This window comes from Parasteatoda tepidariorum, chromosome 10, assembly GCF_043381705.1.
Source record: "Parasteatoda tepidariorum isolate YZ-2023 chromosome 10, CAS_Ptep_4.0, whole genome shotgun sequence".
Taxonomy (NCBI): domain Eukaryota; kingdom Metazoa; phylum Arthropoda; class Arachnida; order Araneae; family Theridiidae; genus Parasteatoda; species Parasteatoda tepidariorum.
In genome coordinates, this window is record NC_092213.1 from 46,791,216 (window position 1) to 46,818,102 (window position 26,887).

Consider the following 26,887-nt stretch of genomic DNA (forward strand, 5'->3'; position numbering starts at 1 on the left):
GTGTCTAATAAATAAGTGGAATCTACTTTTATTTAACAGACACTTTACATGAGCTTATAGCTCACACACAATGTTTCCACATTGTTTTCGTTTTTAAAATAAAATGAAACAAATTCTAGCTTATTTGTCTCGTTTATTTTAATTCGCTTGTTTAATTTGTCTCGTTTAATTTTAGTATCTACATCGTTTTCGTATTTAAAATAAAATGAAACAAATTCTAACTTATTTGTCTCGTTCATTTTAGTTCGCCTGTTTAATTTGTCTTGTTTTATTTTAGTATCCATATCGTTCTCGTTTTTAAATTAAAATGAGACAAATTCTAGCTTATAGCTCACACACAATTAAATGATAAATAAGTGGAATCTGCTTTAACAGACACTTTACATGAGCTTATAGCTCACACACAATTTCATAATAAATAAATGGAATCTACTTTTATGGTTTTATTGGAAATTTATCCATATATTGCAAGCAATATATACAAGAGTAATATGAATGCATAAGCAATAAGAATACAAAACAATTAAAATACGAGAACAATAGACGAGACCGTGAAAATTAAGGATAGCAAAATTAAAGTGAGCTACTGTAAAAGGTGTCAGACAAGCCTGCAGCCAAAGGTATTACTCATTTAGCACGACCAAGGAGGCACGTGTGAATTAAGGGATTCACGGACGCGAGTAATTGCATAATATAAAGTATTTATAACTGTCAATTTCTGAAATAAATTTAAAAATATATTTTAAAAAATATATTTTAAAAAATAAATTTAAAAAATATATTAAACATTGATTTATTTGGTTTATTTTTCATCGGAAAAGTTGTTAAAAATTTGCTTACAAAATTGGGGTTATTGAATGTTTGATAGAATTCTGTAAGCATCTTTCACTTCCATTTAAAATGAACTGAATCTCTTTGAAAATTAACTCAAAACTCTCTATAATCAATATTTTAATTGTACCCCGAACTGTAATTAATAAAATAAAAAAATCTGGTTTTAAGGAAGCTTTAAAAGTCGTTATGTGCTTTTAAAATAAAATTTTATTTGAAACTTCGAACTATTATTCAAAACATCTATATATATCTTTCTCTTACACGGTGACAAAAAAAGCCTCATTACAACTCCCCGAATGGCAACGCTAGAAAATCGACCAATGATTGCTTCTAAAAATGTCACATGCCAAATCTACTGAGGTGGCTCAACATATAGCGCTTTTTAAAACGGAAACTGAATTAACCTTAAGCTAGGCAGAAGTGAGTAGTCTTTGTCGATAGATCTCTATTTTAGTATTTTGTCGAAAGCGCTTTTTTTTACGAAATTATATATTACGAATTTATTTGACGATTTTTGATTTATATCACGAATTTATTTGTTTCATTATTGTTATTATTTATTCATTGAAAAATGAGTCTCAGGCGTGCTGTTACGCTTTAAGATTTTATACTACAGCACATTTCTAATAGGTTTAACGAATTACATGTCATGTTGAATTCAATGTTGTTGAATTCAAATTTATCAAATTTATTCAAATTTATTTCATCACATGTTGAATTCAAATTTATTTTAATGACTTAGTATCTACTAAAAAGATGTAATTTTTTTTAAAAAAAATGTTATTATATGGATTTGAATTATTGTTTTGAATTCTTAGAATTTTGTGTATTTGCAAGTTAGTAACGAGCGTAGCGAGCTTGGTTTGCGAAGCATACCATATAAGATTACGTAGCAATTTTTGGGGGTTGGCGAGCGTTAGCGTGCAGGGGGCGCAGCCCACTAGTTTCATTTAAAAACTTTTTCTTATAAGTTGTACATATATTTAGAAACAAAACAAACATTCAAAACAAAAACTTTGGATTATTAACAAAGCGCATACATGGCAACGTTACTTCTAAAAAGTAACGAGTAAAAGTACAAGTATTTTTAAAGAAGTAACGAGTAAAAAGTAAAAAGTTCTGATTTTGAAAAGTAACGAGTAAAAAGTACAATTCAAATTTATCAAACAAGTACAAGTACTAAACAAACAAGTACATGATGTTTATGGNTGTGTGAAATAAAAATCATTTCATACTTTGCCGGCTAATTTCAGGCATTCTATACAATGCCTAGTCATTCTATACAATGCCGGATTTCATACTTTGCCGGTAACATATACAAGAGTAATATGAATGCATAAACAATAAGAATACATAACAATTAAAATACGAGAACAATAGACGAGAACCGTGAAAATTAAGGATAACAAAATTAAGGTGTCAGACAAGAATGCAGCCAAAGGTATTACTCATTTAGCACGACCGAGGAGGCACGTGTGTGTGAATTAAGGGATTCACGGACGCGAGTAATTGCATAATATAAAATATTTATAACTGTCAATTTCTGAAAAAAAATTTAAAAACTATATTTTGCATGCTTGTATGGAGAAGCCAATTAAAAATTTACTTTAAAAATAAATCAACGAATTTATTAAAAAAAATGAGCCAGCGTATATTTATAAATTTATACACTGTCTAACTTCGAATAAAACGCTTTTCCTGTGAGATTTTGAATTTGTCTGCTTATTCCCGTAATTGGGTATAATATAGCCTACGTCACAGGTTGTGTTGTTCCTACTAAATTTAACCCATGAACGGCATTTTCTGCGAGCCTAACTTCAAGCCACAAATAAACAAACGAAGTGTTCGATCGTTTAAATAGCTGCTCGCCAGATTTTATTGCATTATAAAGAAAAGTAATTGAAACTTAATACAACTAAATAAACAACAACAACTAAAACAAATAACAACAACTACTAATAACAATAACTAAATAAACAACAACTAAATTCCATTCGTTTAGCATTGCGTCATATGTTGTTCCTACTAAATCGAAGTAGTTGTGCTTTTTTCATATTATTCCCGTAATTGTATATTTACTGAAAAAGACATATTTTAATTAAGTTAAACATATTATAACACTTTTTAGGAGAGTTTAAAACCTGTTTATTACTTTTATTTTTGATTTATAGATTTTAATGACACATTTTGGATAAAAAAAAAAGCTATTCAAATGACAAAAAATACATTTTATACATTTATTGTAAAATACATAATAATATAATTTTGCGGAAAAGGTATTAAAAATATTAAACATTGATTTATTTGGTTTATTTTTCATCAGAAAAGTTGTTAAAAATTTACTTACAAAATTGGGGTTATTGAATGTTTGACAGAACTGTGTAAGCATCTTTCACTTCTATTTAAAATGAACTGAATCTCTTTGAAAATTAACTCAAAACTCTCTATAATCAATGTTTTAAAAATTCAAATTTTAATTGTACCCTGAACTGTAATTAATAAAATAAAAAAATCTGGTTTTAAGGAAGCGTTAAAAGTCGTTATGTGCTTTATTTTAAAAGCAAAATTTTACTTGAAACGTCGAAATATTATTCGAAACATTTAATTTATATTTTCTTATAAGTTGTACATATATTTACAAACAAAACAAACACTCAAAACAAAAACTTTGGATTATTAACAAAACGTTAATCAATTCTCAGTTTATTTTGTTTGAAAAGATTTCATAAAGGCAGATAAGTTTATATGGTTTAAAAAAGACTTATCGCAACTTAAAAATATTACATTCAAACTTGAGCAGGAACGAGATAACTAAACGCATAGATAAACCATATAATTAAAATAAAATAATACCGTATAACGTGACTTAAATTTCAAATTACATTTTATTTATCGCTATTTAAAAAAAATTATTTATGTATCAATGTATTTAAATAGTTAAATTATGTATCTTTAATCTTTGAATAATGACTTTATCTAGGAACTTTAAAATTTTTACTAAAAACGCCTGCGGCGAGACTGAGTTGAATAACACTTTTTAGACAGAACCAAAAGAACTAAAATATAAAAGATAAAAATTTAACCAATCAATCACCGCAATGATCCATCTGTAAGAATTATGAGCTAAAGGAAAAAACCACTTTTGATTGTCTGTCTTGGCGAAGAAGGAAAATTGCTTTGTTTGGCTAGATGTAACTTCCCTTTGTAGTCCTGTAACTTCATAAACAAAGGAAAAGGAGTAACTTTGAATCCTCAATTTTAATTCTACACAATACTTATAATTCGTTTTCATTTCATTTTATTGCTTCATTAATAATTAGTTTTTACTATCTAAATAATACCTATAATTTGTAAGCATTAGTCGATAGTTTGTAGAAATTGGTTTTGTGGTGTAACTACCACTACAAATAATAATTTTTATTTATTATTTGTACTACAAATAATAAGGTATTTATTATTTGTAGTGGTAGTTACACCACAGTTTCACTTTTTTGTGGTTCTTATTCAGGGGAGAATAGGGAAATTTCACCGGGAGTATAGGGAAAACCTGGAAAGTATAGGGAAATTTAAAATCACCTAAAATAACAGGGAAAATGCAGTGAATTTTGATTTGTTTCTTTACAAACTGGGAAAATACAATGAATTTTATTTCGTATTTTCGTCTTTTAAAAATGGTGACCGCTCAATGCGTAATCTATGGGATATTTAAGGATGATATTCCAACGATACTAAACTATTTAATTTACTATAGCATTATTTAAGTATGTTCACCTGTTTCTTTTTTTCTCTAAGTTTTTCAAGCAGTTAAAACTAGTATAGTTAACCCGATATAGCTTACAAAAGAGAGCAGTGATTGTGTTTCCTCTTAATATATTGTGTATAATATATGCAAGGAAAATGAAAAAAATTGCACATTGTAAAATGAAAATGAAAAATGAAAAAAATTGCAATTTGTAAAATTTTTTAAAAATTTAAGTTGTTATGACAAGATTTGGGACAGATGTGATACATTTTTATCCACCACTTCTTAAGATTTTTATCTACAACAGCTGAATTATACTTTTGGAAAAGTTACCCACATGCAATGTGTTAAGATACCACAGGGAAAAAAAAAGATTCCAGAAAAATTACAGAATTTGTATAGTTATGATCTTTCTGTTATAAAAAGAAAAACAGAATTCTGGGAATGAAAACAAAACTATACGGGATATAAACGGTTCATTTGATAATTTTTTCCGTTCTTACAGAAAAGGCTTACTAGAAATTCAGGTTTTCAAAATTATAGTTCTTATTACCCTACATTTATTAAAAAATATAAAACTGAAAAGTAAATTGTATCTAGTAAATGACTACTATGCCATGCTCTACTGTGTCATGTTAAGAATAACGAAATTCTACCACATTTATTACAAAACGGCATGATACAAAAAAACATCGTTTAATGTTAATTTTACTAAAAGAAAACTAAAGCCATTCCATTGAAACTATCCTGTTTTATTTTATTATAATGTTTACTACTAATGTTCAACTCCGTAGCCTTGTAATTTTGAACCCAATCCCGAAGACAAAGGAGCACCTGAATCAAGTATGGGAGACATTTGCCTTGTGGATGACTTTTCGTGGAACTAACCCACATTTGCGTTACATGGTGGGGAAAACTTACTTACATGGTGGGATCATTGCAGGAATTCGAAATCGGTTCACCTTAACCCTTTAACGGGCCATTTATTTCTAGTAAAGGTAAAGTAAAGTATTTTTGGAATTGAAATTGTTTGAAGAACAGTAGTTGATATAAGAAAAAAATAACTCATTTAGTTTATAAAAATGCCATTTTTTTGGTGGTAAATATATTTAACATGACCTATTAGGAACTTATTGGATCCTATTAGGACCTATTAGGAACCTATTAGGAATATATTTAACATGACCTATTATTTTTCTCTATTTATAAAATAAATTTTATAAGTGCTACATACTTCAAAAGGAATTATGTATTTTATGACTTTTATACGTTTTTTTAAACTAACAAATGGCTACCAATTTTGTTAAACGCACTTCAAGAAAACTGAAGTTATTGACAAATGAAAACCTAAATTAAAAGTGGTAAAAAAGTGGTGGTAAGTATACTTACCACGGCCTTCGAAAGGGTTAATGGAAGGCGAACGCTCTATCCTCTGATCCACCACGATTCCTGTAAAAATTACCGTGCTTTTTCGTGTTCTGATGGAGACAGAGATACGGTAAATTTTATCCTATTCTGGAAGTGTTTACGGCAATTTTTTTCTCAGTGCCTGGGTTAAGGGCCATACCGCGAAAGATAAGAGGGTAAATAAGGAGCCGCGAAGCGATGAATTCGTGTAAGAATATTCCTGGTAAAACAACATAAAATAAGTATGAATTTCTATATTCAATAGTGATAACAATATTGTATAATAGAAATAATTACTAACTAAAAAAAATTATGTATCTAAGAAATGAACTTACGGAAAACAAGTTTATTAATATAGCTGTAGAATGACATCATAATCTAATAAGGATATGATTTTATTGGTAAATTTTCTTAATTACTTTTTACAGTGCATAATTGATTCAATGGAATAACCAAATGAATAATTAAACGAAACAACGAAACATATTGTTCTATGTATTCAATTTCTAATTAAACTGTTAAAGTGCAAAAGGGATATTTTTTTTCAGTTTAATATAATTTATTTTAAGTACAGAAATACATATTTGCAGGAGCAGTTTCTTTAATTAAGAGTATTGAAGTTTCACAGAGAAAATAAATCTTCAAAAATTACCGTATTACACGGTAATGATTCAATAATAAAAATAACCCCAATAATTCTTGTAAATAAAAATAAAATATATGGTATTTAATGGTATTTTCTCAGTTTATATGGTATCAATTTACCGGATATTCTAGTTTTCAAAATTAAAATTCTTATTACCACACATTTAATAAGTAATAGACTGCTGAAAAGTAAATTTGACCGAATAAATAGCTTTTGTGCCATTCTCTAAGGCAGTGACTCTCAACCTTTTTTTTGTTGCTGCACACTTTTAACGATTTCGAAATTTGACGGCACACAATGAAAAAAATTAGATTAAAAGCTGTTTAATTACCTATTTTACACTGTGTCAAATAGTTTGTCATAATAGTTTTGAATGTGAAATTAAATAATATGTACTACAAAAGCACATTTATTAAGGGATTAATTATTTCTTTCGACCAATTTTTTATTAGTTAGTAACAGTTATTTATTTTTTTGCTAGTTAGCTTGTTTAATTGTTAGCTTGTTTTTTATAATTATTAACTGTTACTTTTTGTGATTTCTTGTTAACTAGTTTTTTTGCTAATTATTAATTGTTAGCTTAATTTTTGTTAGTTATCTTTTGTTAATTTGTCTTTTTAGTTACCCTTTGTTAATTTGTTTATTAATTGCATAGCTTACTTTAATGATTAGCTCTTACAACATTTTTTAAAATTGTGTGTCATATACAATTTAAACACTTCCATCTAATTACTTTAAGATTGTCAGAGACAATACTATCGCCAACAAAGATGTTCACGCGGTTAAAGCGAGGAAAAATTATAAAAAGTTTTTATATATCTATACACTTTTCTTTAATTTAAATTTTACTCATAATAAAAAAAGCATTCTAATTTTTATTGTATCATTTCTAATATTTGGTGGTACATTTTAAGAATTTGGTGGCACACAAAAGTGCCGCGGCACAGTGGTTGAGAATCACTGCTCTAAGGTTTCGTGATAAAATTACCAAATTTTATCACATTAACCAAGTTTTATTACATAATTTGAAACTATATTTTGTTGTAAAAAAAGCACTTCTAAAGCACTTCTATAAAAACTCCCAAGAATTTAGGTGTTCTTACAGAAAAGTTTACCATATCAGGTAGTTTTAACCATCCTTTTTTTCTTTCTCATTGTAGTTATTGTTATTCAAGATAAAGATTTCGTTTTAACCAACACAGAAATTGTTGTTCCGAGAAAAGAAAATGATACATTTGAGTTGAGATGCATTTGTTTGATGCTCACGCTAATATAATATATATTTGTTTTTTTTTTCTTAATAATAATAAGACCTATGAAAACAGTGTTTGTTGATACTGCCTTATCACAAATAATAAGTTTATTAACTTCCGTTGGATATCGTCAAATTTGCGGAATAACTGATTGTTAAATTCATTATCATACGAACTGACTGTTGGATTCTGAAGCACTAATTCGCTGATTCATGTAATTAACTGATTATCTAATATGCTGATTGATGCATTCTCTTATCTTTCTTTATCCTCTTGTTATGTAAAGGAATATTCATAATAGCCGATGCCATGGTGATAAGAATCTATATTATTTTTTAAAAATAAAAATAAAAAACAATCTTAAAATTTGCATGCCTTAAAAATAAATAAATGAATAGAATAAAATAAAACAAACACGTGAAAAAAATCTAAAAAATTACCCCGTTTATAAGAAGTTAATAAAAAAAGAATCACCTACTAATAAAAGAATGTGCTTGAAAAGAAATTCTTGTTATGTAAAGGAATATTCAAAATAGCCGTTGACAAGGTGATGAGAATGTATAATATTTTATTTTTTTAAATGAAGGTAAAAAACAAGCAATCTAAAATTAATCACTTGCCAAAAAAATAAATAAAGTAAAATGAAGCAAACACATGAAAAATCTAAAAAATTACCCCGTTTATAAGAAGTTAATAAAAAAAATCTCTTACTAATAAAAGAATGTGCTTGAAAAGAAATTCTTGTTATGTAAAGGAATATTCAAAATTGCCGTTGACAATTAAGGTGATGAGAATTACTTTATTTTTTTTTAAATACAGGTTAAAAACAAACAATCTAAAATTAATCGCTTACCAAAAAATAAATAAAGTAAAATGAAACAAACACACGAAAAAATCTAAAAAATTCCCCGGTTAATAGGAAGTTAATAAAAAAAGAATCACCAACTAACAAAAGAATGAGCTTGAAAAGAAATTCTTTTTATGTAAAGAAATATTCAAAATAACCGTTGACAAGGTGATGAGAATCTATAATACTTTATTTTAAAAACAAACAATCTAAAATTAATCACTTGCCAAAAAATAAAAAAAATTAAATTAAATTAAACAAACATATGGAAAAATTCTAAAAAATTTCCCCGTTTATAAGAAGTTAATAAAAAAAAGAATCACCTACTAATAGAAGACGGTAAAACGGCAAACGATACTAAATTCTTTTCTGAGATTCATTTTTAATTTTTATGATTTCTTTCCATCTTGTCTCAGAATTAATTGCGTAAAGCAAATTATTTTTGCACCCAATTATTATTGTTCATTTTTTAATCAATTGCATATACTTTTATTTTTATTCCTTATTATTTTATCTAATAATAATCGACTCGTTTCAAATTGTGAAGTGCAAATTTTTTGTACATTGTACCATCTCAAAGTACGAAATATAATATAGTAAAAATCTAAAATTTGAAGGAAAAAATTGTTGAATAGTTTTTAAGAAATAAAAAGTTTAACAAGCGAAGTTTTTAAATTTTGATTTTAAAAGAAATTCAATTAAATTTGTTCAAAATTTAGAATTTTTTCTTAACAAATTGAGTGATTTAAAAGGCTGTAAAATTATTTTATACTTGCAATTTAAATTTCGTTTCATAATAATAAAAAAGAAGTAATAGTATAAAAAGTAGTAATATAAAATAATGAGTTATATAAAATAAAGTTGTTTTTCTTTAGTTACATAACTAGTTTTAAACATTTTGAAAAAGATAAAAAGTATAAATAACATTTAGGTGTCAAAACTTTCGATTAGCATCCTGACTAAGCTTTTAGATCCGGTTTGTAGCTATCTTCTATCTATTTTAAAGATTAAAAAACCAAAAAAGGCATTTTTATTCAGAAAAAAAACATTTTTTTCGCCTGATTAACTAATCTAATGATTATGTAACTCTAATTAATTAACACAACTTTACACTGATTAATATTCAATTTATTAATGTGATATTCTCGAACTGATGTAACATCAAAATATATTCACAGTCAAGAGTCTTCTTTTTTACATTATTTTTTTCTTTTCCTTACTCATTGCATTTAACTACAAAATCAAATACTAGAGATAAATTAATCCTCATCGCTATATATTTAAAGATTTCTTGACAAATTATTTCAAAAAGCTTAAAAAGGTATAAATTATTAATTGACTTAAAATATTTTTTAAAGGAAAAAAATAATAAATGAATGGAATAATATGATATTTACAGTTCTTACGAAAGGCTTTATACAAGTATTTAAAAACTATGTTATTGTATAATTAGAACGTTACAGACGATTTATAAAGAACAAAGTATCGTCGGGGTCAAATTCGTAGACAAAAGGTTTCGAACATTGACCCGTAAGGGAAAAGAATCCCCACAGGCACCACCAAATAACAACAAAATTCATCTCAATTTATTAGGCAACTAACAGAGATGGATTAGCTTATTTAGTTCCCTCATACTCAAGCACAAAGGCAAATATGCAAAATACTCCATGGTTTTGAATAATCAATTACATTGCCACGCCAGGAGAAATATTTTTTTCTTCTTCTTTTACTCAACGTTTTTCTAACAGAACATCTGAAAATCATTTAATTGCTATTCGTTTCCAAACTTATACGGAAATCGTATGCTAGAGATAAATTTATAAATGGAATTTATTTTCCTCTAAAACTTTTTAACTTAATAATAAATATTTAAAAGCGAAATTCCACTTTCATGTTAAAGAATTTGAAGAAAAAAAATGACACATTTCTCACGGCGCGAGAAAAGGACAACACTTATGCCTTAACATATACACCGAAGAGCCATTACATTGTGACCACTCTCCATCTATAACAATAGGCTCGCCCAGGTTTTCATGGGGCACATTAGGACCTAAAATCATCGTCCCTGACGTCTGAACATAGTTACAGACCAGGTTCACCCATTCATGGCAACAGTTTTTCCTGCGGGGGATGGTGTTTACCAACAGGATAATGCACCATGTCATAAGGGTCGAATCGTCGAGGAACATTCCAGTGACTTTCAAGTCATGTCTTGATCCCCAAATTCACCTGACCTTAATCCAATAGAGCATTTGTGGTCCTACTTGGAAACCAAATTCGTGCTGCCACGCTACCCCCTCGCAATGTGAGGGAATTGCAGGACCAGTTGGTGAGCGCTTGGTACCAGATACCTCAGACTATACCTATCAGCACCTTGCGGAATCAATGCCACGGCGGGTGCTAGCAGTTTTGAGGGCTAAAGGTGGTCCTACATGTTATTAACAGGGTGGTCATAATGTAATGGCTCTTCGGTGTATATCGCTACGCTACACTGTTAGAGTTTTCATTTTAAAATAATGGTAAATTAACCGGCAGCAGTATGCCCAATTAACCTTAAAGTTTGCGGTAAAGAACATTTTTTTACCTTCTCGGTTTTGAAATCGTTTGCAACTAGTTTGGTTAAAAAAAAAAACATTAATGCAAAATCAAACGGTTTTTTAATCATTTACAACTAGCATGGTTTCAAAACCGCAAAAGGAAATTTAATTGGACATTGGAGTTACGATTTTTATTAGATAATGGGTATTGGAGTTAGGTTGTAGTTAAGTTGTGTTTTATCAAATTTACCATGGAATGTGCTTGAATTCTTTTATCTGGTTGTTTCATCTATTGTAGAGATGGGAAATAATAGACTTTTTTCTGTTAAGCAGCTTTATGGTGCTGACATCTGGGCGTGAACGAGAGTATCGTATTCTAATAGTCTAGAAGTATTCTAATAGTCTAGAAGTGTTACTACTAAGTAGACGCGTTACTACATTTCAACATGACAAGAGGATAGTCTTTAACTCGTACTTTCAGATTTTAGCACTTATGAAAACTTTCTCTCTCTCCAAGAAAAGTTACTAAATATCCTTTTGTAACTAAAACTGTTTGATTTTTTTTTTATCAGACGGTAGACGTTCTGAAGAGAATTGCGAACAAGATAATGTTTTGATAAAATTCTCATGCAGTTGGCAACAAAGTATTGATTAACATGTTTGAAATGCGAATGATAAAAAACCAGACTAGACATTTAGACAGGAGATAATATTTAAAATTTTTCACTTAGTGACCTTTCTATTATTTGGTGCATAACTTATCAGTGTGTTATACAGCCTTGTGGATTATTTTGTTATGAGAGAAAACGTCTGACATTAATTTGAAGGGTGTATTTATAGCTGTTATCATAAATGTATTTACAAAAAAAATCTGAAAGCCGAAATACGCTTTCACTAAGATAATAAGAGTCAAATTAGACAAGATAAGGTATGATGCATAGTAAAAAATAATGTGCATTATGATGCAAATGCTATTATTTAAATTTCCTGTACGTCAACTGATTATAATATTACATGTACATCGCTGTAAATTAATTTGATAGACTCTGACACTCTTTATTTTAAAAAATCGTTATAGCACCATAGGAACAAGTTTGAGCAAGAAAATAAAAATGGAGATAAAGAAACTGGAGGGAAGGGCTTTGGCGAGAAATCAGGGTGCAACAGATTAAATTGAAATAGACTTCCAATTATTGGGAAACAATGGAATACTAAAAGAACAAGATCATTTACTAAACTATTAGAATGTTTGAAGATAGATAATGAAAAATCAAATGAATTTTGGGAGTCATTATAAATTTAAAATAAAATGATTTTTGGTGGTCATTATATATTTTGAAACATTCTAATAATTTAGTTAATGATCTTTCTAGTATCCCACCGTTTCCCAATATTTGGAATTCGGAAGTCTATTTTAATTTGTTGCACCCTGGAGTTCCCGCTAAATCCCTTCCCTCCTGTTTTTTTTCTTCCATTTTTCATCTCCATTTTTATTTTCTTGTTCAAACTTGTTCCTCTGTCCCTATTGGTTAAACTACTTTGTGCGTGTTTGTCCCTTTCCTTTCTCTGCCATAATTTGGAGTTTAGACATTGAGGAAGTTTTTTTTTATAGGACTGAAACTATAGTATGTCTTCATTTGTACTTCATTCGCGTTGTTTTTGACTTTAGTCTGCATAGCAGTCGGTGGTCGGAAAAACTACATTTTCCTTGTAGTTAACTACAACTACTTTATTACAATTGTAGTTACCTACAGCTACAAATACTTTCGTTAAAATGTAGCAACTACAAACTACTTTCGAAATGTAGTCACTACTTCGCTGCTTTTAGAAGACAAACTCAACTGGAGAACTTAATTTTCACATATACTCAAAGGACTCAATCTTAATATTTTAAAGGGATGACCACAAACATGCAAATTTATTAATACAGAAGATATTTCAAGTAATGAAATCAGGCACAAAAATGTACTATATAGTTCCTATGAAATCGAAATTTAAAAGAGTCAGGTATTCAAAACTCGATTTCTCAGGATCAATCTGACCGATTTTGCACGATTTTCAGAGCATCAGAAGTAGATATTATCAAGGCTCGGTCAGAGAGGCATTCTAACTGCATACGTTGACGGGCCCGCGAAGGATTTGCACCAATCAGATTCGTAAATTGTTTTGCGTTTGTACTTTGCTACTTTATTTAACTGACGTAAAAAGTAGTTTGCCAGGAATCACTACAAACTGGTGTTCTTTTGTATCGCACTACTCACTACATCTTTCAAAAAGTAGCACACTACACTACAAACTACGGAAAAAAGTAGCGACTACAGTAGTTTCGCTACTTGTAGCACGCCAATCTGTATTCCGACCACTGCACTAAATATACCCTATCCTTTGTTGGACCTTATAAGGTAATTAATAAGATTATCCACATTTTTTTATTGTTCTAAAATCCATAAAAATGCTTCAAATCTGGCATATTATTGTTCCTACAAACTATTCTAGTTTCTAATTTTTTTTAAAAATCATTATAAGTTATAATTGAAGTTAATCATTATAAGTTATAATCATAATAAGTTAGCTAATTGAGTAACTTGCCTTTTTGCTACCAACAACCATATTTTTGTTTTGAGATGAGCTTATTTAAGCCATCTGAACATTTAGGCCTTTTACAGTGAGTCGACATGCCTTTAGGCTAATTTTATTTTCTAACCGGTGTTGAACTGCTGACCAATTTCGAACTATCAATGCTCAACTCGTAGCCTTGTAATATTGAATCCTACCCAGAAGACTAGGGTACTTCTAGCTTTGGGACAAAATTACCTTTATAGATGACTTTTAAATGGAACTAACCAGCATTTGCGTTATATGGCAATGAAACTACAAAAACTTCCCACGGTTAGCTCATTGGCAAGAAAATTCTAAACCATGATCTGTCTACGATTGAGGATATTTTACGTCAGCAATTGTGATTGGTGCAAGCCAGGTGTGTGCCGGGAGGTTGTGAAGAAACAGCTTTAAACCTTCGACCAGACATCACTGGGATTCAAACCTGGAGTGCCCCATTGGGAGGCTAAAGCTCTACACTCTGAGTCATCACGGTTCCCTTTTAGGCTAATTTTATTTTATTTTACAACAGACGTTGAACAGCTGACCCAATTTTGGGTTTACAACTACTAATGATCAACTCCGTAGCCTTGTAATTTTGAACCCAATACAGAAGACAAGGGAACTGGGTCAAGTATTGGGAGAAATTTACTTTCGTGGAGGATTTTTTTAATGAAACTAACATGCATTTGCGTTAAATGGAGAGGAAATCTGCAAAAACCTCCCATGGTTAGCCTGACGGCAAGGGGACTCTACTACTTAGGATATTTTACGTCAGCAATCTGGACAGTACAAGCCGGGTGCGTAGCAGAGGGGTTTTGTAAAGAAACAGCTTTAAAACTTCAAATATACTGAGAAAGTCTGTAAAAAACGAAAAATTTTTGAAGCGCGTGAGTTACGATTAAAAGAAAGTCTGTATTTATCTTGAAACAGTTTCTTTTCTACCATAAAAGATGTTTTTTTTTTCTGTAGAATTTACATTTATTTTTTACAGTGTGCTTACCAAATAGCTTACGACTAGGACTGGGCGATATTTGAAATTATATATCGTGATGCATCGTCAGTTTTGCATCGCGATATAGCGATGTATCACGATATAGTATTTTTGAATTTCATTTACTTGTAAGGCACAGAAAGTCAGATTTCTATCAAAACTTCATACTCAGATTGATTTAAATCAATTTATAAATTTGAAGATATATATGTTTTGCTNCGAAGTGAGCTGGTGCATTAAGTATAATGAGCGGAGTAAGGCGTTGCTCTTTATCTTTGAAGTGTGTATCGCACTACTCACTACATCTTTCAAAAAGTAGCACACTACACTACAAACTACGGAAAAAAGTAGCGACTACAGTAGTTTCGCTACTCGTAGCGCGCCAATCTGTATTCCGACCACTGCACTAAATATACCCTATCCTTTGTTGGACCTTATAAGGTAATTAAAAAGATGATCCACATTTTTTTATTGTTCTAAAATCCATAAAAATGTTTCAAATCTGGTATATTATTGTTCCTACAAACTATTCTAGTTCCTAATTTTTTTTTTCTTTACTCATTATATGTTGCGAGCTAATTGAGTAATTTGCTTTTTGCTCGCAACAACCATATTTTTATAATGAGATGAGCTAATTTTTTAAGCCATCTGAATATTTAGACCTTTTGCAGACAGTCGACATGCCTTTAGGTTAATTTTATTTTCTAACCGGTGTTGAACTGCTGACCCATTACGAACTATCAATGCTCAACTCGTAGCCTTGTAATTTTGAATCTAACCCAGATGACTAGGGTACTTCTAGCTTTGGGACAAAATTACCTTCATAGATGACTTTTAACTAGAACTAACCAGCATTTGCGTTATATGGCAATGAAACCACAAAAACCTCCCATGGTTAGCCCATTGGCAAAAAAATTCTAAACCATGATCTGTCTACGACTGAGGATATTTTGCCTCAGCAATTGTGATTGGTGCAAGCCAGGTGTGTGCCGGGAGGTTGTGAAGAAACAGCTTTAAACCTTCGACCAGACATCACTGGGATTCAAACCTGGAGCGCCCCATTGGGAGGCTAAAGTTCTACACTCTGAGTCATCACGGTTCCCTTTTAGGCTAATTTTATTTTATTTTACAACAGTCGTTGAACAGCTGACCCAATTTTGGGTTTACAACTACTAATGTTCAACTCCGTAGCCTCGTAATTTTTAACCTAATACAGAAGACAAAGGAACTCCTGGATCAAGTATTGGGAGAAATTTACCTTCGTGGAGGACTTTTTTTATGAAACTTACCTGCATTTGCGTTAAATGAAGGGGAAAACCACGAAAACCACCCATGGTTAGCCCGACCGCAAGGGGACTCTACTACTTAGGATATTTTACGTCAACACCCTGGTTGGTACAAGCCGGGTGCGTGGCAGAGGGGTTTTGTGAAGAAACAGCTTTAAACCTTCAGATATACTGAGAAAGTCTTTACAGTCAAACGGAAATTTTTTGAAGCGCGTGAGTTTCGATTAAAAGAAAGTCTGTATTTATCTTGAAACAGTTTCTTTTCTACCACAAAAGATGTTTTTTTCTGTAGAATTTACATTTATTATTTACAGTGTATTTACCAAATAGCTTACGACGTATAAAAATTCATTATATATAAATAAATAAAAATCTGTATCAGTACAAAGTTTCAACTTTGTATTTATATACTTTAAAATGCCTTTCCAACGAAACAAATATTTTTTTTATCTTCTTGTTAAATATAGTTAAATAACTACGTTTAATTAAAATATATTCTGAGCAGCACTATTAACATGCCGCGCAATTTTTTATGGCAAGGTCACGAATGTTTTTCAATTGCAAACAGACTACGGGATATAATTTGCATTTTAACTTTGTTAGAGCTTGAAGTACTTTTTATTTTTCTTAACTCAATGTTATCTTGTTGTTTAATGCAGGCGAATTTTACTAACGTAGATTAGAAGAAGGGGAAAAAATAAAATAAAGCGATAAAAAAGTGCTTTGTATTTAGTTTTTTTTCTTTTTTTTTCTTCCCCTTTTTTGCATTTTTAAATCTAGTTAAGATAAGAGAGAATTTGAACGTCTAGATTTGCGTCATATGGAGGTCACACAAGAGCTTTATTTTTATTTTTTTTAAAGCGGTTCGTATGTTAATTTCCATGCTTAAAAATTTAAAATATTTAAGGATGAAGCAAAATAATAGATGCTGTGTTAATTATTTGACTTAAAAACAACTCCTTTCGAATTAAAAATTGTAGCACAAATAACTGACTACATCAAATCATAACGGTATTTAATACATTTAAAATCAATTTTAATTTTAATTGTTCAAATGAAGTTTAAATTATAACCTATTATATCCACAATTATAACCTATTTATCCACAATTATAATCTATTATATCCACAATTATAACCTATCCCAGATTATAACCTATTATATCAAATTATAACCATATTATATCCACTTTTGAATGTGTGATGAGTTCAGGATTTTAAATTCTGTGTTAATTATTTGACTTTAAAACAACTCCTTTCGAATAAAAAATTGTACGACAAATAACTGACTACATTAAATGATAACGGTATTTAATACATTTAAAATCTATTTTAATTTTAATTGTTCAAATGAAGTTCAAATTATAACCTATTATATCCACAATTATAACCTATTATATCCACAATTATAACCTATCCCAAATTATAACCTATTATATCAAATTATACCAAATTATAACCACTTTTGAATGTGTGATGAGTTCAATAGGAAAATAAAAAAATAAATAAAATAATCTAGATATTTAAACAACAAATTAGAACGTTTCTTTAAATAGTAGCGGTCTGGGGTGCAGAATAAAATCATAATTTATTAACAAAAAAATAAGATAATTTTTGCTAAATATGAGAGAAAGGATAAGAAGGAACTTTTGCTAGGATATGATTATCACATTGCTTGCGTTTTTAGTGTTAATGCTCTTGTAAAATATTTACAAAATTTTATTTTACGATAACAGCAAACGTAAACATGCATAATATACTAATGGTGAATCTATCTATCTATCTATCTATTTATCTATATAGGGCACGCTTTGTGTCATACAAATGCCGTATGCAATTTTGTGGTATAGAGTCATGCCTGTTGCACTTGATCTGTCAGTACAGGGATAGTTAATGCTGCTTGTGGGTGACGCTAAAGTTGTCGTCCAATGATGTCCGATCTGGTGATCTAGCAGGCCAAGGCAACAATTCGACATTCTGTAGAGCAGGTTGGATTACAACAGCAATAAATGGGTGAACATTACTCTTTTGGAAAATGACTGCTGTTCATGAATAGCAATAAAACAGGTTGAATCACCTGGTTGACATACTTAATTATTTAATTTCAACCAATCATTATTGGCATCAATAATAATATAGTGATTTTCCATGCTTCTCCTAAATAATTTGGTAACAATTCGCCATCAATGTTGTTCTTTAGTTCGCAGATATTTTTTATTTCAATTGTTACCTCTATTGCCAACATTAATAAAGCATCATTTTCTTTTATAATAGTATAGCGAATTTTTTACGTTTCTCCAATACGAATTAGTACTATTTCCCCATAAATTTGGCTTATCCGTTAAACTTATTTTTTACTTCAATTAACGTTAATTTTAAACTGCTTAGTATATATAAGCACATTTTAAAAGCATTTCTATAAACAAAATAATGGTGTCAGATAATTTTAGTGACGAAGTCCGCCAATAGTACCACGTTCATTGTGATAATAGGGTAGCTCCCGTAATTATTTCCGATCTTAAGTACTAATTGCGCATACGATAATTCTGGTGAAATGCGATTGCACCCGTGAAAAAATATCAAACTTACGTAAGTGAAAATAAAAATTTTCGCAAAAATCCATAAGTTAAAAACGCTAACGTAGTGGAATATTGTTTTAACTTCGACTACAAAATCAAAACAAACCTTTACAATGGATGCGTAGTTGCTCTTCGTTCAACTAATTGATTGTAATATCACACTATTCATTTCTAAATTTCATCAATATATTTCTTCAAATTCGCATTCCATTTCCATGTTTTAAGTTCAAAAGTAGATTTAAACAGAAAATAACATTTAGTAGCTATAAGCAGCGTGCTTGTAGCTTTGTCTTTGTAACATAACGTAACGGAAAGATACGTAGCATCTAAAATAAACGCGAGCAAGCTGCTTCAAATCTTACGTACGGGAGCGTACAGAAGCTTACGTAAAAGTTAGAAATCTCCCTAATTAAGTTAAATTGATTTAACAAAAAAAAAACCAATTAAATATTAAAAACTCTGTCTTTGATTAATGAGAGCTACAAGCTAGTAAAGATCACTCATGTTATTTTTTAAATTTTAATACAATTATAATTATAGATTGGCATTGCTAAAGAAACAAACCAAGCAAATTATTTAATTTTAAAAAAGTTAATTGTATAAATGCATATGTACAGGTTTTCAATATTTAATTACTTAAGTAAATTCATAATATTGATTGCAACCATTCAGCTCACAAATTTATTAAACAATCACGATTAAATCATTTCGCTAAAGGCGATGTTTCTACGAATAAAACACTAATTTTAACAGAATTAAGCAATGACCTGAATATAGGAATTAAAACTAATGATCATGAGACAAAACTTATTTGGTAACTTAACCGAAAATTTCTGACAATAATCAGCTAATAAATCTTTATTGAATGTTAATAAACATTAAGCTCATTTATAAATGTTTTTCTTCTGTTTTCTCCAAATAACATTCGAATTTCAAATGAAATTGAAATAAATGCTTTAGTTTGTTTTATGAAGAAAAATAACGAACTTTTTGGTGTCCTTGCACAGAGCCAGAAATACTGTAAATTTTACCATGTTCTAGTAGTTTTGACAATGCTTTTCTTTCTCAGCTCATAAAGTTAAAATAAAAACACTTTAAAACTGTAAATTAAATACCTTTTTTCGTCCAAATAAACACACTATTCTTATTATTGTTATACTCACAAACCTACTATATTCATGTAAATTTTTTCCACATGATAAGGACTTCCTTAACACCCAGTGTCGTTCCTGGGGTGGCGAACGCCTGCGTGCAAGAATAATTTTGTGCGCCCCTATATACTATGCTTAAATTTTGATGATAAGGCCAATTTTCATAATCATTTTTAGTTTGAGGTTTAAACTGAATAGTTTCCTTAAAGACTAAAGTCACTTTAGTGTAAGTGTTTGATTATGAAAATGGGCGTAATAAAATAAAACAACGAAAAAATATTACAAAAATTTTATTTTCGACATGAAATAAAATAGACTATTAACGTTCAATATAGACTATTAACGCACAACACGCCGACAACAGATTTTTTGCACGTAAATTCCAGTGTAGAAGCAAAGTGTAGAAGTTACTTCTTATATTAGTTTACTGTTTCTTCCTGTAATCAAAGTTTACAGCTTTGCTATAATTTGATTTTTAATAATTTGCTATAATTTGATTTTTTTCGAATAGTTGAATTTGGCGCCCCTTAAATTGGGCTCCTGCGTGCGGGGCATTCGCTGCATACCCGCCAGGAACGGCACTGTTAACACCTTCGGCCCTGAATTATGAATTGAGCAGATAAAAAATCAATGATATGGTTACATACATTGCACTATATAGCATAAGTATTTTTAATATGAAATATTTCCATCTGTCAATAACCAAACAACTTAAAAATTTTGCTAATAGACACCTGGCTATAGTTAAGCAAAATGAGAACATTCATTTTAAGCACAGCTTGCAATTATTTAGTATGAAACATTTTTAAACTATTCCTTTTAGCAAGGTTCCATTAAAATATTTCATACATTAAAATATTTCCTAGGGTCCGAAAGGCTGAAATATTTTAAAAATCACTTTAGACGTATTTTCACTGTTAATTAAAATTAGGAAAGCTTTTATAAACATTCTAAAAGTAATGTTCATAAAAGCTTTCCTAATTTTATTAAACAAATTACTTTGATACAACTAATCTTTTTTCATATAATAAACAATATGATTCAAACTTTTCAATCTGAACTTAATAAATTCAGTTCTATACAATTGATAATGGTGTCCCCTTTTAATGTAACAAAATAACAGCTTACTGTTAGTAAACAACAGGTGATTGTTGCAGCTAATGGCCAAAAAATGAAAGTTAATCCTCCTTTTTCAGTTATTTATTTTATGATTAATTCATGTATTGTTGAATAATGATGTTGAAAACAATCTGAATTCATTAAAAAAGAAGTCTCGTGCCAAAACTTTCCACATGAGTTGATACCTTCCTTAATTTTGTCAGTGGCAATAATTATAGTATATTGTGTTTCAGAGTTAACACCTGTCAATTCCCTTGTCTTAATTCTAGCTTTATTTGAATGACAATGCTTTTTCTTCAAGAATCACTTAAACTTCAACAGGAATTGGTGCTTTAATGATTAATGAAAACATTTTGCAAAAAAATTTTTTCTTTATTTACATTGATGTTTAATTTGTTTTTAAAAAATTGCGAAAAGTTTTTGAAAAAAAGTATTTACTTAGATTTGTATTTTTTAACGTCTTATTTTATTTATATTTATTTATATTTATTTATATTTATTTTTCATTTATATTTTTTGTTTGTGTTGACACAATTATTAAACCAATTTTCATTGCACTTGCCTTAAAAATACTCACTGATACTGTGCTGAATTGAATTATTTTAATTTAATTTTTTTTATTTATTTATTACATTAATCTTTACCGAATACTATGCAATGTGTAGGAGTAAATATTTACTGCTATTATCAAAATTGGAAAATTTTGGAAAGAGAACGCATGTATTTATTTACAAATTAACAGATTTATACAATTATACTTCGTTGTATCTAATTTTTGTAAGTAAACTTAAGCAATTATCTCACTGTATGACAAAAAACTTTCACAAAGATTCCTAAAATTACATAGTTGCACTCAAACTTATACCATAGAAGAAATCACAGAAGTAAACAATGTATGAACTTAACTTAAACAATGTATGATACTAAACAATGTATGATACTAAAACTTAAACAATGTATGATACTAAACACATGCATGTAACCGTCAATTACTTCAATTAATACCATGTAAAGTAAAGTTAATCAAATTCTATGCTTCTATTAATTCACTATATAAAAGTAAACTTATACAATTATATTCTAGTAAAATTATAAAATTATACGCATAATTATATACCCGCAATTATACAATATATGAAAGCAAACTTATAAGCGTATATTCTACTAATTTTATAATTGCTTTTTTATTGGATGAAAGAAGCTTTATATAGATCTAATTAATTTATTAAACCAACTAATGAGTTTACACCCCAGCTTATATAATTTATGGAAATAAACTTAGAAAATCATACCTTAATTTATATGCTATTTGAAACTAAACTTATGAAAATATACCTCAATTTATTGTAAACTTGTGCAAATTGCACCCCTGGTTTTTAGAAGATAAAAAAAGAAAACATTCTTAATCGTATCTCAACATATATAATGTAAAAAATAATCTTACCCAGAGAAAAAAATTTCTGGAAAAATTATCGTACTTTATAATAATGATATTTCAGGTTAAAAAAATTGAAACTGAAATAGCAATATTTAAATTTTTTCGTAAATTATCCCTATTTATCCGTTAAATTTTCCACTTGGAATGTTTTCCGTTCATATGCTAACGGTTTACCAGAAATTCTGGTTTTCAAAATTAATTATTATACATTTAGTACTACATACAAAACTGAAAAGAAAATTTAGCAGAATTAATAGATTTTACGCCATGTTCTAAAATATCATTACAAAATTACTAAATTTTATCACCTTCATCAAATTTTATCATATAGTATAAAACAATATTTTATTGTTCATTTGCATTTAGTTAATGTAAATGATTTTTGGTAAATAATGATTACCAAAGCGCTTCAATAAATATTATCGAGCTTTTTGGTGTTCCCATAGACTCAGAAACATATTTCGGTAGTTTTGATCATTTTTTTCGCAGTGCACGTATTAAAACAAATTTAATCAAATAGTATGATTCTATTAATTCACTATATAAAAGCAAACTTATTCAAACATACTTCAACTTACAACAAACGTATGAAATTATACCTTAAATATACCCACATTATTCAATGCATTAAAACAAACGTAAAAAATTATATTCGACTAATATTATTATTGCTTGTTTTTTACTCTATGAAGGCAATATAACGCAAATCTACTTTAACTTTTTAAACGAACAAATATACTCCAATTTATAAAATTTATGGAAAAAAAACTTAGACAATTCTGCTTCAAATTATATAATATTTGAAAGTAAAGTTATAAAAATATACCTCAATTTATAGTTAAATTTACCCCTAATTTTAAGAATATAAAAAGAAGCATATTTAATTGCAACTCAACACATACAATGTAAAATGTAAACCTGCACAGAGAAAAAATTCTGTTAAAAGTACCATGCTGTAATGACATTTCTGGTAAAAAAAAACTGCAATTCTGGCTAATATACCCGAAATATACGGTATTTAAAGACGGAGGTATATTTAATGTCATTATAGTTAGTCGAAAATTCCTGTTCAGTTTATAATCCTAGTTTATAACAAAAATCTTACAAGACATTTTAAGATAAAATTTGTATAAATTGGACAAATAACTGGAAAATTAACTGAGACTATATCAATTCGACTCTTTTACTTTAAATTCGATATTTTATTTATTATTTATAGAAAGACTTTTTGAAACTTTTTGAAATAATTTTACGTCACACTTTATCATTTTAAGTATTGTCAAGACTTTAAAAAAATTGCACTTTATTATTTTCCTAATATTTTCTCATCTTTGTAAAATTAATACTAACAGAAAAATTCGATAAGAGGTCATTTGTGTTTGTACTACATGTAAAATAGACAAGATCACATAAATCTGCCCTTTTAGTATTTAACTTATTTTTCTTAATTTTCACTACTGTTGATTTTAAACTATTTAGCATTTGATGGAAACATGTTTTAAAATAACTATACAACTATACTACGCAACTATAAACAAAATGTACACTTGGTTTTAGGTAATTTTAGGAATACTAATTCAGTGACATAGCACTGATATATATGCTATTCATGTTGATCACTGCAAACAATTAATTGAATATCAAAGAACACACAATAAAATTTTAAACAGAATCAACTACAGTTTTATTTATAACAATGACTAATGTTAAGCCAATGCTAAAAAATCATTTTTCAATTTTTTTTAAATGAACTAATTAAAATTTCTGAACGATTTTTATGATTGGGTGTCAAAATTGATCCTTGAAGTCGATGCTCTTTGAGAAAAAAGTATGGTCAAAACTACCAGGAAATTACCTGCTGGTTTGTTATCTATTATATACGTTGCAATAATATTATTTACTTTTAAATAGTTTCCTTTGAATAAACTTTTTTTTTTATGAGTCGTTAGGGTCATTGAAACTTCCCCGAAAAATATAAAAATGATGAAAAATACTTTGAGATTAATTTTCTTATGCATATAAAGGAAATAAAAACTGCAAAAAAATTAAATACTAAAAAGTGATAAGGAAAATTTGTTTTATTGACTAGAAGAGTCCCTTTTTAATAACTTCGGAACCATTTGCGCTAGCGTCCTGATATTTGAACAGCAGATATAAAGGAATAAACATAAATTGATGAAAATTAAATTATTATTATAAAAAATTAATATGAAACAATACTTTTTTAACCATGGGTGAAAAGAAAAACCAAAACACCAATTTATGATTGCAGCATCACACAGAGCAGAAACGTATGGTAAAAACTACCAGAAAATGGTAGCATTTACCGTGTTACTGTCTCTACGGAAACATCGAAAAGCACGGTAATTTTCAGCGAAACACTTTGATCATGATTTTGGTGAAATTAACGATAAAATATGTTTTCATAATGCGTGATAAAATTTGGTAATTTTTATCATGCTCTGTTAGAGCATGACATAAAAAACTATTTATTTCGTTAAATTTTCTTTTCAATTTTGAATTATTTCATTAAATTGTGTGGTTATCAGAAGGATAATTTTGGTATACCGTACCATACCAGCGGTAAATCGTCACCATATGAATAGAAAAATTGAAAATTGAATGGTTTAATTACAGTATAATTTGATTTTATCACCAGAATTATAGATTTTTTTTTATCAGAAATATCATTACCATACAGTATGATAATTTTACCAGATTTATATCCTCTTTGCAAATTTCAGAACCGTAGCCCAGGAGCCTAGTTCGGGAGATGTAGCAGATTCGACATCGCGTACCGGTCGACGGGGCCGACAAAAATACAGAATGAACTCAAAAGGAAAGGAAAAAAGAAAACAAGAGAAAAAATATATTAATTAGTTGAGTTTCAGTAATGCAAAAGTAGGAATAACTCTCATGAAATTATGCTTTAAAATGTGCATAAATAAAGTATGTAGTTTTCAAATTCAGTTCTAAATCATATTTCTCATTTAAATTTTTAGATTTTAATGATTAATTTCTTTTTGTTTTGAATAATAAACCACTATACAGATAATTTTATTTTATTTAAATAAACTGTTTGTAAGCAAACTAATGTGCCGTTTTACATTTTGACTCAAATTCTGCATGCAAAAGTATTCATAAAAAACAAAAGTATTTTTATTTCATCATAAAGATGTAATAAAATGCGAATTAAATAGATCGTTAAAAAGTAGCTTCGATTTTCAAAAAAAATCCTTCTATGCCAAAATCGATAAATTGATTCTCGATAAATTGATCGAATAAATTTTGTTAAAATACATATGTTCTCTATGTATCTGTTATGAAATTTTTACCATTATTAAAGGATTTTATGAATAACAAAGGCTTTTCTTGGAATTAAATAATTATCAGAATTAAATGTAATGAAGAGCTTATAAATACTAATAAAACTTTCATTATAGTAATATGCAATTACTGTTTCCAATTTAACTATTCATTTCATCAGAAATGGTTTAATATTTTAATTATTTTAAGAAATACTTCACAACGGGATGAATGCACAAAACCTTAAAAAGAATGATTTAAATAGAGAAGACGATTAAAAGAGAAGACTAAGACTGATTTTCTAAGAAAATTCCACATATTCATAATTTCTTTAAGACATAAAGGCAGATGTGACGCAGAGCCAAACTCAGATCTCAGATTTTAATTTGTAATCTAAGAGATTTGTGTACAGACTCTCGATAATTAGGATATTGTGGTTTGATAACTCTAATTAAAACTCGACAATCAATATTTTTGTTTTTTGCGTTTCGATTGATTTTAGCACAGAATGTATATTGCACAAAAGAAAATTTTCTAATTTTAAGTGTGCTTGTTATAAAAATAATGTTTTAAATGATTGTTTAATTGTGTTTTTAGTTCGTATTGATTAAATAATGTAATTGTTTTTAGTTGGGACAGACCGTGTGATCTTACCCTTCTGCCTAACGCTATGTAACGCTGAAGCAACGAACCCGACCTGGATGCATCTGCGCGATGTCCTTCTCTAACTTGTACTATCAGTTCCTCAAATAGCTTATAAGCTGCATGTTACATGAGCACGCAAACCTGTAATATTTATGTGACAATAAATAAATGAAATAAATTGTTTTCAGTTTAAAATTGTTTATTGTTTAAATAATGTAATTGTTTTTAGTTGGGACAGACCGTGTGATCTCGCCCTTCCGCCTAACGCTGAAAGAACGAACCCGACCTGGATGCATCTGCGCGATGTCCGTCTCTAACTTGTAGGGGAGAGTGGGGTCAATTGTAACATTTTTTACTTAACTATTTTTAACTAACAAAAAATCCAATATATTATTAGTATTAATTGACAGACGAGTAAAGTAGACTATCCTCTACTAGAAAAAAAAATAAATACCTGATTTTAAATATTATTATATTAGTTATTAACAATTTTTGACAGTCGTGCA

At 28.8% G+C, this 26,887-nt stretch overlaps 1 long non-coding RNA gene across 1 annotated transcript in view; it reads left to right on the top strand.

Moving 5' to 3' along the window:
* LOC139426800 (uncharacterized) overlaps positions 1 to 26,887 on the top strand; it is a 50,811-nt gene that overhangs the window by 23,342 nt on the left and 582 nt on the right. The window lies entirely within an intron of this gene.